This window comes from Triticum aestivum, chromosome 7D (genome assembly GCF_018294505.1).
Source record: "Triticum aestivum cultivar Chinese Spring chromosome 7D, IWGSC CS RefSeq v2.1, whole genome shotgun sequence".
NCBI lineage: Eukaryota > Viridiplantae > Streptophyta > Magnoliopsida > Poales > Poaceae > Triticum > Triticum aestivum.
The window spans coordinates 414,822,358-414,834,605 of NC_057814.1; the positions used below are offsets into that span (position 1 = coordinate 414,822,358).

Genomic DNA, 12,248 nt, shown 5'->3' on the forward strand with positions numbered 1-12,248 from the left:
AAGAGCGATTTTATTGAGTTGTTTGGAATTTTGTCAACACAGTAAGACTTATATATTGTCTTTCTTTCTTCTTATCCCCCCCCCCCCCCCCCCTTCTTCAACCATTCTTTCTCCCACAAAATCGACTTATGAAAATTACAAATTCAGTCAACTTACATATACTATTGCGGACTTATATTAATCTTCCAGCATATGTACTATAAGTTGTTTGCGGAGCTTAAATAGCATTCGTGTGGAGGACAGAGGATCCATGAACTTTGGGCGCGACAGTCTCGAGATCGACCAATGGGATATGCCATTAAGTTATTTTATCTTGTTGGAGCCTGGTTGCTTCGAGCTTTCAGCTTTATTTATTTACTTATATGAATGATACTGCTCCCTTTGTTCAAAATTAACTGTCGCTGAAATGAGTGAATCTAAATTCCGTTATGAATTAATTGTCATTAAAATGAGTGAACCTGGTTGTATTTTTTAGATGAATATGTATTTACGAAAAAGGGTTTCCCCCCGCTGTATATATAAAGCACAATCACCACAACATCAAGGAAGAAGATACAAACGCACGCCAACACCACACTCAACGCACACACCCAAGGCGAGATACAAAGGTGCCGAGCACCGAAAACACCACCCCAACGACGACTAAGCACGACGAATATGTATGCATGCTTGATACTCTGAAGTCTGAACTTAATAATATGTGTGTGTGTGTATCCTCTGAGGATGGGGTAAACTAGCCCTTCTTTTTGAAAAAAAAGGCTTACATAACACGTACGTACATCATCTTGTATTGCATATCCAAGTGCTTGTGTCGTGTGCACCTTAAGCCTATAGGGCGGTAGATATTCTTGGATATCTATGCATGTCCTTGTCCGTATGGTACGCAGAACCTAGCCGTGCAAGTGCACGAGTAATCAGTCTAGTTTGCATATTGCGTGACTTGAGAGATTGGAGCGGCCGCGATAGCAACATCCACTAATCATAACACCAGATGGTACTCCTTGTGTAATGATCGATTTTGATCTTCCGTGATTCATGTGTTGATTTATACATGACCCATCACTCAAAAGTACTAATTTCCAGTTGCATGACTCTACCAAATTGAAGAATCATACTAGTGATGGTCAAACTTCCTAAGGCAGAGTATTCAGAGTGAAGTAAGAGAGCTGATAAAGGAGAATTCCAATCATGAATCACAGCTGGCTTTATCTAGTTTCCTAATTTTGTATTTTCAGTTTCCTTTTCTCTTAAAAAAAATTCAGAGAGATGTAGATGTAATTTTTGTTATTTCTGATATTTGCTGTACTGTCGTGATTGATGAAAAATAGATCGGAAGTTTTTCCGCCAAAAAAAAATTGGTGCGAGACATTTTTTTAAATATATAGAAGATAAATTATTAAGAACAAGAAGAAACACAAGATCAGTATTTGTTTTTGTCGGTAAGTTAGAGCAATAATCAGCTTAGTGCAAGGATGCTTGGGCGTGTACAACCAATAGCTTCTGAACAACATTCCGTACTAATAAAGGAAAAATTCTAATTAATCAAACAGGTTCTATGGTGTAGTGGTTAGCACTCCAGACTTTGAATCTGGCGACCTGGGTTCGAATCCCGGTAGGACCTTTCGATTTTAGAATGAGGCCCTTAAAGCAACTCTAGCAGACCCCGCATCCGTCCGGCCCGCAAAACGTGTTTGCAGTTCGCGGAAAAACGCTTTTGCGGGCCAGCGGGTCGGCTATGCGGGGTCTGCTCTGGCGCAGCTCCTCCGGTCCGGAAAACCTAAATTTGCACCTTAATTTCATCTAGCATAATGCATTTCTTTGCTTTTTCAACAACATTGGATACATAAGACATTACCAAATCTTTGCTAGAATAGCAAGACCAAAGAAAACAAAAACCACAAGTATGCATTTTAGAAGATTTCCAACTTCCATAACTGCTCCCACAAGTTGGACTAATATCTTTTCAATGCATTCATTGTTTATCTGCGGAGTCTTAATTTTGCATTCTTCTTTCTTCATATTTGGTTCGAAAGAAGTAGCCGTTGCTTCCCCTCTAGTTGCACATGCAGCCGCATCATCGCCTTCAATTCTACTAAGGAGTGCACCAACATCTATTAAGTTTCTTTCTATCAATAAATCAATGTATTGGCCTTCCCAAAACCAAAATGAGCATCCATCTTCCTACACAAAAGAATGAGCATGTTCGAAATGAGCTACCGCAATTGAACCAACGAATGAGCTATCAAAATGAGCTACCGCAAGTGCACGTACCCCGTCGTTTTCGCATTTGAAGAACACCCATCCGGGGTGCTTCGGCTTGCCCGAAGTTAGCCGCAGCACTGTCCGCGTGCAGTCGTCGCACTGTATGAGCGGCATCGGCGAGCCACAAAGCCGTTGCGCGAGCGTCGAGGCCGGTGGACGGCCGGACGAATCCATGCCTGCAAACCGTCGGCGGTGGCGGGAGGACGAACCCGTACCTGCATGCGGCGATGCGCCCTTGCCGGGGCTGCGGGAGAGGCTCCCCGACCACTCCATCGCTTGGCGCAGACACCGGCGGCCGGAAAAGCCAAATCCGGCGGCCCGCGATGAAGTGCCGCAGATTCGCAAATCTGGCGGCCCGCCGACGCAGGGGGGAGAGAGGGGAGGCCTCGTGCGTGTGGCGGCCTTTCGACATGCTCCTGCCGGCTGCTTTGGCCGGAATCTTGGGCGGCGGCGCGAGGGGGAGAGGGGAGGTGGTTGGTGGGGAAAGCGCGGGCTGAAATGTCCCCCACCAACCGCTTCCCGCTTATATGCAGGGCACCGCAAGGGCGAGGGGGGAACCCGCGAATACGCTGGTTGGGGCCGAGATTTTGCCGCGCCCCTCAAATTTTTTTGCGGGCCGGGGCGAGATGCGGGGTCTGATCGGACAGCTTTTCCCGCCCCGACCCGCATTTTGGCAGTTATTTTACGGATCGGGACGGGATACGGGGTCTGCTAGAGTTGCTCTCAGGGCACCCACAATGTATTTCAAATTCATTTTTTGGGCTTTGGCACTAGTTTCTAACATTGTGAAGCCATTGCCAAATAAAAGATACAGTTTTTAGATAGATAGGAAGTTGTCGCTCGACTTTAGAATGAGGCCCTTAGCGCACCCACAATATATGCCAAATTCATTTTTTGCACTGTGGCACTAGTTCCTAACATTGTGAAGCCATTGCCAAAAAAATAAGGAATCGGATACTCTATAAACTTGTACTGTTAGTGCTGCTAATGAAAAGTATTTACTGTTTGTTTATGCTTTTTTAGATAGAAAGTTGTCTTTCGACTTTAGAATGAGGCCTTTCGGACACCACACTGTATGCCAAATTCGTTATTTGGGCTTTGGCACTAGTTCCCTACATTGTGGAGTCATTGCCAAATAAAAAAAACAGGGAATCAGGATAGCTCCATGCGCCAATGCCAAATCCTGATGAATAATAAAGAAATCGTTGATTTACATGTCCTCTTGTTTCACCCTGTGAACCTGTACGGTCAGTGTTGCTACTGAAAATCATTTACAGTTAATTTATGCTTTTTTAGATAGGAAGTTGTTGCCCGACTTTAGAACGAGGCCCTTAGGGCAGGCACAATGTATGCCAAATTCATTTTTTGGGCTTTGGCACTAGGTCCCTAGATTGTGAAGCCATTGCCAAATAGTAATAAAAAACAGGGAATCGCAGTAGCTCTGTGCGCGAGTTAAATCCACACAACCACCACATTTGTGTCTCAATTAGTACAAAACCACCACTTTTCAAATTGGTGCACTTTGCACCGTATCAAAATTTTGGCAGTAGCAAAAAACATTGAGCCAAAAAATAAACTCGTTTTGACGTGGCAAACCGCGAGCGGACGACAAGCTAGACGGCCCTGCGTTAACGACCAGGTCGGACCGGGTTGTTTGGGCCCGAGTGAAGCAAGGCGAAGCGGCTCGTTCGCTCGATACATTTTTGTCCCTATAGCGACGCTGACGACGGTCGTTCATGAAATAACGTGGCAGACGATTCACATTTGCGCGCATGGTAAAATCGAGCGGTTCATGCCCGCGTCGCCCAGTTAGTCCATTGCATTGACTGCCACTACCACTCGCACAGAAAACCGTAACCCACCGCCCCCTGCTTGTGTCGGTCGTTACCGCTGCTGAAAGGATCGATACGGTCGACTAGAGGGGGGGGTGTGTGTGTGTTTGAATAGGAGACTACCAATTTTAATCTTTCTTGTCAATTTTCTATACCCCTATATAGTGTGCGAATAACTTTAAAAGATGATCGTTGGATGAAGCCAATCCGACGGTGCAGAGATGGCAAATCCGAGCACTACTGGTCGTTGGATATTATCTACATTCCACCAGATTTTGCCACATGTACAATCTAGAAGACTCCATGGTTGAACTTAAGCATAATGCACAAACCTCAAAACACAAGCACTTCTCCTTTGTTCTAGAATCTTCCGTATCATAATTGCCCAAATTGTTTTCTACATGAATTGTCATTATTTGTTTTTACTTTATGCTTTACAACGCACAATTCCATGAATCTTAAAATAGATTAGCTTTGTTATAAAAACTAATTGATTTTGAATGAGATGAACTGTAAGCTACATCATTCATATATGACTCAAAACTTACATGCTATAATATGGTATTTATTCATAATTTGGTTGCCAAATCTCATGCGTGCAATGCACGTGTACCTTACTAGTAAGGTTTAGCGGATAAATAGGGTTCACTAGATATGCAACTAGGTGAACACAACCTATATTACAAGCAAGCTTAAAGCAAAGTATACTAGGCAACAATCTAATTAGAAAGCCAACAAGCATACAAGGCAAAGTAAAGTGCGGGAAAGGATTAACCACAAGTGAGGCAAGGACGCGGATTTTATCCCCAAGTTCACTCTTCCTTAGGGAAGAGCTACTCCGTTTAGAGCGGTGCCGGAGCCAAAGCTTGCGGAACGCCACGAAGGCTCACCATAGTCTCTTTCGGGTCACCCCCGACGGATGAGCCTCGAATCACTCGGGGTTGGTTTTGAAGGCGACCACCACACCTTTACAAACTTCTCCGGAGCACACCACAAGTAAGGAAGCTTCCGGAGGAACCTCTAACCGCCTAGGAGCCCAAGCTCCAAGAGTAACAAGTCAATGGGGAGGAAATTTTGCGGGGAACGCGATTTGGTTTGGTCCAGATGTAGATCGGGTCTTGCTCTCCCAGTCCCTAAAGTTTCAACAAGTTTCGGTGAAGGTATTGAGAGTATTGAGCAAAATGGAGTGTAGCAATGGTGGAGCTCAATAAGACATTAGGGTTAGGCATGGAGGAAGAAGAAGGGGGGCTTTTATAGTGTTCTTGATCGGGTGGCCGTTTCTGCCCGTTGGACCCCGTGCGCATGGGGGTCAAAAGACCCCGTGCGCATGGGATACCCAAAGAGTTTACGCAGTACCCCATGCGCACGGGGGTCAAAAGACCCCATGCGCACGGAGTACCCAGTAACTTTCTGTTGCAAGCACTCTGAGTACCACATGCGCGCACACTATGGATTTAAGTGGTAGGAATGGGTAGGCTAGTGTATATGGTTCGGCGATGGCATTCCCACACAACATTTATCCACACCAACCCCATTGAATCGCTGGTAGACCACGCCTTTGACCTTTTTGAATTGGGGGGTCGCACATCTCCATCACGAAGCACTTGGAACCAATATCCTGAGATAAACTTTAGCAACCGATATTAGTTCTACTAATCACATTGTCATCACACCAAAATATAGTTTAAGTGCCACTTGTACTTTCAATCTCCCCCTTTTTGGTGCATTGATGACAACGTGGTTAGAGCATGGCATAAGGGATATGAACTTTTAAATAGCCATGTGACAATGATTGATCATAGTAGCTCCCCGTATATGTGTGCCCGGATAAATTAAATGATTGAGAACACATTTAGTACACACATAGGAGGCTCCCCAAGATCAACATTGTCAAGACATGAGATCAACATAATAAACCTATAACGGTGCCTAGATCTCATGAGATGGTGTAGTGAGCAAATAATGTGAGACACATAATAAACAACATAATAAGCACAATATAACCATTGCATAAGGTTCAAGATAAATGCTAGAGTCTCGGGAGCAAATACGAGTAGCTCACTCCCACACCAAGGCGCGCAAATAAGAGTATCTCAAGCCAACTAAAACAATCAACAAAGTAAAGAAACACGAGGCTTGAGATCTCAACACACACTAAAGAGCACCAACACACCACACCACTTCTCCCCCTTTGTCATCAAGACAACAAAAAGGAAAAAAGGCGACACACAGACACACTAGACAAGAGGTGGAGCGCTCGAAGCATCATCATCATCATCATAAAAATGCCATCCTGCCATCGGAAAGGAACGAGCTGTGGCCTCATTATCGTTGTCCTCGGACCCTGGCCCAACCTCCTCACCAGCTGCAGCCCTCACTGCCTTTTGCTGACATCTCACCAGCTTCTCCTTGTTAATCTCCTTAACCTGTCGGCGCTGAATAGACTGGCACATCTTGAACAAGTTGCTCATAGTATTGAACAATGACTTCTTCTCCCCTCTGGCAAAAACAACCTCACAACCTCTCTTCTTGGCCTTACCACGAGGGATCCGTGCAGTGGAGGACATACTAGGAGTGTATGTAGCACGATCCTCAAGCATAGGATTTCGCCCCTTCTTGGAGGGCACATATGGAGCAGGAGCAGCCGGGGTCCAGTTGGAGTTGCGCTTTGGGACAGAAGTCTGATACGTCTCCAACGTATGTATAATTTTTTATTGTTCCATGCTATTATATTATCTGTTTTGGATGTTTTATATACATTAATATGCTATTTTATATTATTTTTGGGACTAACTTATTAACCTAGAGCCCAGTGCCAGTTTCTGTTTTTTCCTTTTTTGTGCTTTGCAGAAAAGGAATACCAAACGGAGTCCAAATGGAATAAAACCTTTGCAATGATTTTTCTTGGACCAAAAGACACCCAGGAGACTTGGAGTGCAAGTGAGAAGAGCCAAGAGGCGGACACAAGAGTGGAGGGCGCGCCCAGGGGGGTAGGGCGTGCCCCCTACCTTGTGGGCCCCTCGGTGACCCCCCGACCTAGATCTTCCTCCTATATATTCCCATATATTCCCAAACCACCAGAAGCATCCACGAAAACACTTTTCCACCGCCGCAACCTTCTGTTCCCGTGAGATCCCATCTTGGGGCCTTTTCCGGCATCCTGCCGGAGGGGGATTCGATCACAGAGGGCTTCTACATCAACTCTATTGCCCTTCTGATGAAGCGTGAGTCGTTTACCACAGACCTATGGGTCCATAGCTAGGAGCTAAATGGCTTCTTCTCTCTCTTTGATTCTCAATACCATGTTCTCCTTGATGTTCTTGGAGATCTATCCGATGTAATCTTCTTTTGCGGTGTGTTTGTCGAGATCCGATGAAGTATGGATTTATGATCAGCTTATCTACGAATATTATTTGAATCTTCTTTGAATTCTTTTATGCATGATTTGATATCTTTGTAATTCTCTTTGAACTATCGGTTTGGTTTGGCCAACTAGATTGGTTTTTCTTGCAATGGGAGAAGTGCTTAGCTTTGGGTGCAATCTTGCGGTGTCCTCACCCAGTGACAGCAGGGGTAGCAAGGCACGTATTGTATTGTTGCCATCGAGGATAAAAAGATGGGGTTTACATCATATTGCTTGAGTTTATTCCTCTACATCATGTCATCTTACTTAAAGCGTTACTCTGTTCTTCATGAACTTAATACTCTAGATGCAGGCAGGAGTCGGTCGATGTGTGGAGTAATAGTAGTAGATGCAGGCAGGAGTCGGTCTACTTGACATGGACGTGATGACTATATTTCATAATCATTGCCTTAGATATCGTCAGAACTTTGCGCTTTTCTATCAATTGCTCAACAGTAATTTGTTTAGCCATCGTATTATTTGCTATCTTGAGAGAAGCCTCTAGTGAAATCTATGGCCCCGGGGTCTATTTTCCATCATATAAGTTTCCGATCTGCTATTTTGCAATCTTTTACTTTCCGATCTATAAACCAAAAAACCCAAAAATATTTACTTTATCTTTTGTTTAGTTTTATATATCTATCTCTATCTCTATCAGGTCTCACTTTTGCAAGTGACCGTGAAGGGATTGACAACCCCTTTATCGCGTTGGGTGCAAGTGTTTGATTGTTTGTGCATGTATTGGTGATTTGTGTGTTGTCTCCTACTGGATTGATACCTTGGTTCTCTAACTGAGGGAAATACTTATCTCTACTTTGCTGCATCACCCTTTCCTCTTCAAGGAAAAAACCAACCAAGCTCAAGAAGTAGCAGGAAGAATTTCTGGCGCCGTTGCCGGGGAGATCTACGCCAAGTCAAGACATACCAAGTACCCATCATAAAACTCTCATCTCTTGCATTACATATTCACCATTTGCCTCTCGTTTCCCTCTCCCCCACTTCTAAAACTATTTTTGAAAGATTTGCCTTTTTCTTTCACCCTTCTTTCGTTCTTCTTTTTGTTTGCCCTTATGTCTTAATTGGTTTGTTTGCTCGTTTGCTTGGCATAATTGTGTATTTTATTGAAAAACAGTAAGAAAGAGTTTATGGATCCTCATCCACTTGCTAATCTTTTTAAGAGATCCAATTATGATGAACCAATTGCTACTGAGTTTTGTGCACTAGATTATCTTTATGAAGTTTTGCTTAAAATTCGTGAATCTGAAAATTGTGATGAAGAAATTTATGAAGTGATTCACGATAGCTCCTTGAATAAAAGCATGATTTCAATGGTTTTACGATAAATTCTATTGATGTCAATTGTGCTAATAATATGCAAAACCCTAAGCTTGGGGATGCTAATTTTTCTATCTCCACTACTTGTTGCAATGATCATGATTGGGGTGATAATGTTTCTTATGATATTGAAAATTTGTTTAATCCTCGTGATGAAAATGATATTGATAATAATGTTTACAATAATATTGAAAGTGTGTTTGGAGAAATCTTGACTTTAGTTAATGTTAATCCCACTATCTTGGAAGAGTGTCAACTTTGCATGCATGTGGATCATCTAGAGAACATGTTATGTGATAGCCATATTGTTGAATTTGAGTATGATCCCACATGTAATTATTATGAGAGAGGAAAATATGGTTGTAGAAATTTTCGTGTTACTAAATTACCTCTCGTTATGTTGAGATTGCTATTGTTTCTTCCTTCTTCGTTGCACATGCTAGTTTTTCATTGTCTTGATAATTTGTTTGCTTATAAAATGTCTATGCATAGGAAGTATGTGAGACTTAAACTTGTTTTTCACATGCTACATGATGCTCTCTTCATGTTTCAATTGATATCTTTCATGTGAGCATCATTAAAATTATCAATGCCTAGCTAAAAGGCTTTAAAGAAAAGCGCTTGTTGGGAGACAACCCAATATTTTTATTTTCTGTTTTTATGAGTATACACATTATTATCTCTGTAGTAATTGTGTTTTGGTGTTTTAATTAGTTTTGGTGTTTTAATTAGTGTTTGTGCCAAGTAAGACCTTTGGGATAGCTTACGGTGTCAGTCGATTTGATCTTGCTGAAAAACAGAAACTTTTGCGCCCAGTCCCAGAACTTTTAAAAATCATAGAAGCATGATAAAATTATTATTATTTACACAAAATTAATATAAAAATTTCCTATGTTGTCCTAATTTTTTAGAATTTTTGGAGTTACAGAAGTATTCGAAGTATCTAGATTACTACAGACTGTTCTGTTTTTGACAGATTCTGTTTTCTATGTGTTGTTTGCTTATTTTGATGAATCTATGGGTAGTATCGGGGGGTATGAACCATGGATAATTTGGAATACATTAGATATTACACCAATATAAATAAAGAATGAGTTCACAACAGTACCAAAAGTGGTGATTTATTTTCTTATACTAACGGAGCTTATGAGATTTTTTGTTGAGTTTTGTGTTGTGAAGTTTTCAAGTTTTGGGTAAGGATTTGATGGACTATGGAATAAGGAGTGGCAAGAGCCTAAACTTGGGGATGCCCAAGGCACCCCAAGGTAATATTCAAGGACAACCAAGAGCCTAAGCTTGGGGATGCCCCGGAAGGCATCCCCTTTTTCGTCTTCGTCTATCGGTAACTTTACTTGAGGCTATATTTTTATTCATCACATGACATGTGTTTTGCTTGGAGCGTCTTGTATGATATGAGTCTTTAATTGTTTAGTTTTCCACAATCATCCTTGTTGTACACACCTTTTGAGAGGGGCACGCATGAATCTTGGTTTATTAGAATACTCTATGTGCTTCACTTATATCTTTTGAGCTAGGCAATTTTGCTCTAGTGCTTCATTTATATCTTTTTAGAGCACGGCGGTGGCTTTATTTTGTAGAAATTATTGAACTCTCATGCTTCACTTATATTATTTTGAGAGTCTTTTTAAACAACATGGTAATTTGCTTTAGTTATAAATTTAGTCATAATATGATAGACATCCAAGAGGGATATAATAAAAACTTTCATATAAAGTGCATTGAATACTATGAGAAGTTTGATTCCTTATGATTGTTTTGAGATATAAAGATGGTGATATTAGAGTCATGCTAGTGAGTAATTGTGGATTGTATAAATACTTGTGTTAAAGTTTGTGATTCCCATAGCATGCACGTATGGTGAACCGTTATGTGATGAAGTCAGAGCATGATTTATTTATTGATTGTCTTCCTTATGAGTGGCGGTCGGGGACGAGCGATGGTCTTTTTCTACCAATCTATCCCCCTAGGAGCATGCGCGTAGTACTTCGTTTCGATAACTAATAGATTTTTGCAATAAGTATGTGAGTTCTTTATGACTAATGTTGAGTCCATGGATTATACGCACTCTCACCCTTCCACCATTGCTAGCCTTTTTAGTGCCGCACAACTTTCGCCGGTACCATACACCCACCATATACCTTCCTCAAAACAGCCACCATACCTACCTATTATGGCATTTCCATAGCCATTCCGAGATATATTGTCATGCAACTTTCCACCGTTCCATTTATTATGACACGCTTCATCATTGTCATATTGCTTTGCATGATCATGTAGTTGACATAGTATTCATGGCAAAGCCACCGTTCATAATTTTTTACGTGTCACTCTTGATTCATTGCACATCCCGGCACACCGCTAGAGGCATTCATATAGAGTCATATTTTGTTCTAAGTATCGAGTTGTAATTCTTGAGTTGTAAGTAAATAAAAGTGTGATGATCTTCATGTTGGGGAACGTAGTAATTTCAAAAATATTCCTACGCACACACAGGATCATGGTGATGCATAGCAACGAGAGGGCAGAGTGTGTCCACGTACCCTCATAGACCGAAAGCGGAAGCGTTAGCACAATGCGGTTGATGTAGTCGTACGTCTTCGCGATCCGACCGATCCAAGTACCGAACGTACGGCACCTCCGAGTTCATCACACGTTCAGCTCGATGACATCCCGCGAACTCGATCCAGCATAGCTTCACGGGAGAGTTCTGTCAGCATGACGGCGTGATGACAGTGATGATGTTGCTACCGACGCAGGGCTTCGCCTAAGCACCGCTACGATATGATCGAGGTGGAATATGGTGGAGGGGGGCACCGCACACGGCTAAGAGATCAAGAGATCAATTGTTGTGTCTCCAAGGGGTGCCCCCCTCCCCGTATATAAAGGAGTGGAGGAGGGGGAGGGCCGGCCCTCTCTATGGCGCGCCCTAGGGGAGTCCTACTCCCACCGGGAGTAGGATTCCCCCTTTCCTAGTAGAACTAGGAGCCCTTCCAAGTAGTAGGAGTAGGAGAGAAGGAAAGGGAAAAGAGAGGAGAAGGAAGGAGGGGGCACCGCCCCTACCCCTAGTCCAATTCGGACTAAGCCTTTGGGGGGGGGCGCAGCCTCCCCTCTCTCTTTCCCCTAAAGCCCAATAAGGCCCATATACTCCCCGGCGAATTCCTGTAACTCTCCGGTACTCCAAAAATACCCGAATCACTCGGAACCTTTCCGATGTCCGAATATAGTCGTCCAATATATCGATCTTTACGTCTCGACCATTTCGAGACTCCTCGTCATGTCGCCGATCTCATCCGGGACTCCGAACTACCTTCGGTACATCAAAACACATAAAATCATAATACAAATCGTCACCGAACGTTAAGCGTGCGGACCCTACGGGTTCGAGAACTATGTAG

General features: G+C 42.8%; 1 non-coding gene across 1 annotated transcript; it reads left to right on the top strand.

The window, feature by feature from the left end:
• Positions 1-1,549: 1,549 nt before the first annotated feature.
• Positions 1,550-1,621, top strand: TRNAQ-UUG (transfer RNA glutamine (anticodon UUG)). Its single transcript has one exon. It is a non-coding gene; the product is annotated as a tRNA-Gln (tRNA).
• The last annotated feature ends 10,627 nt before the right edge of the window (positions 1,622-12,248 follow it).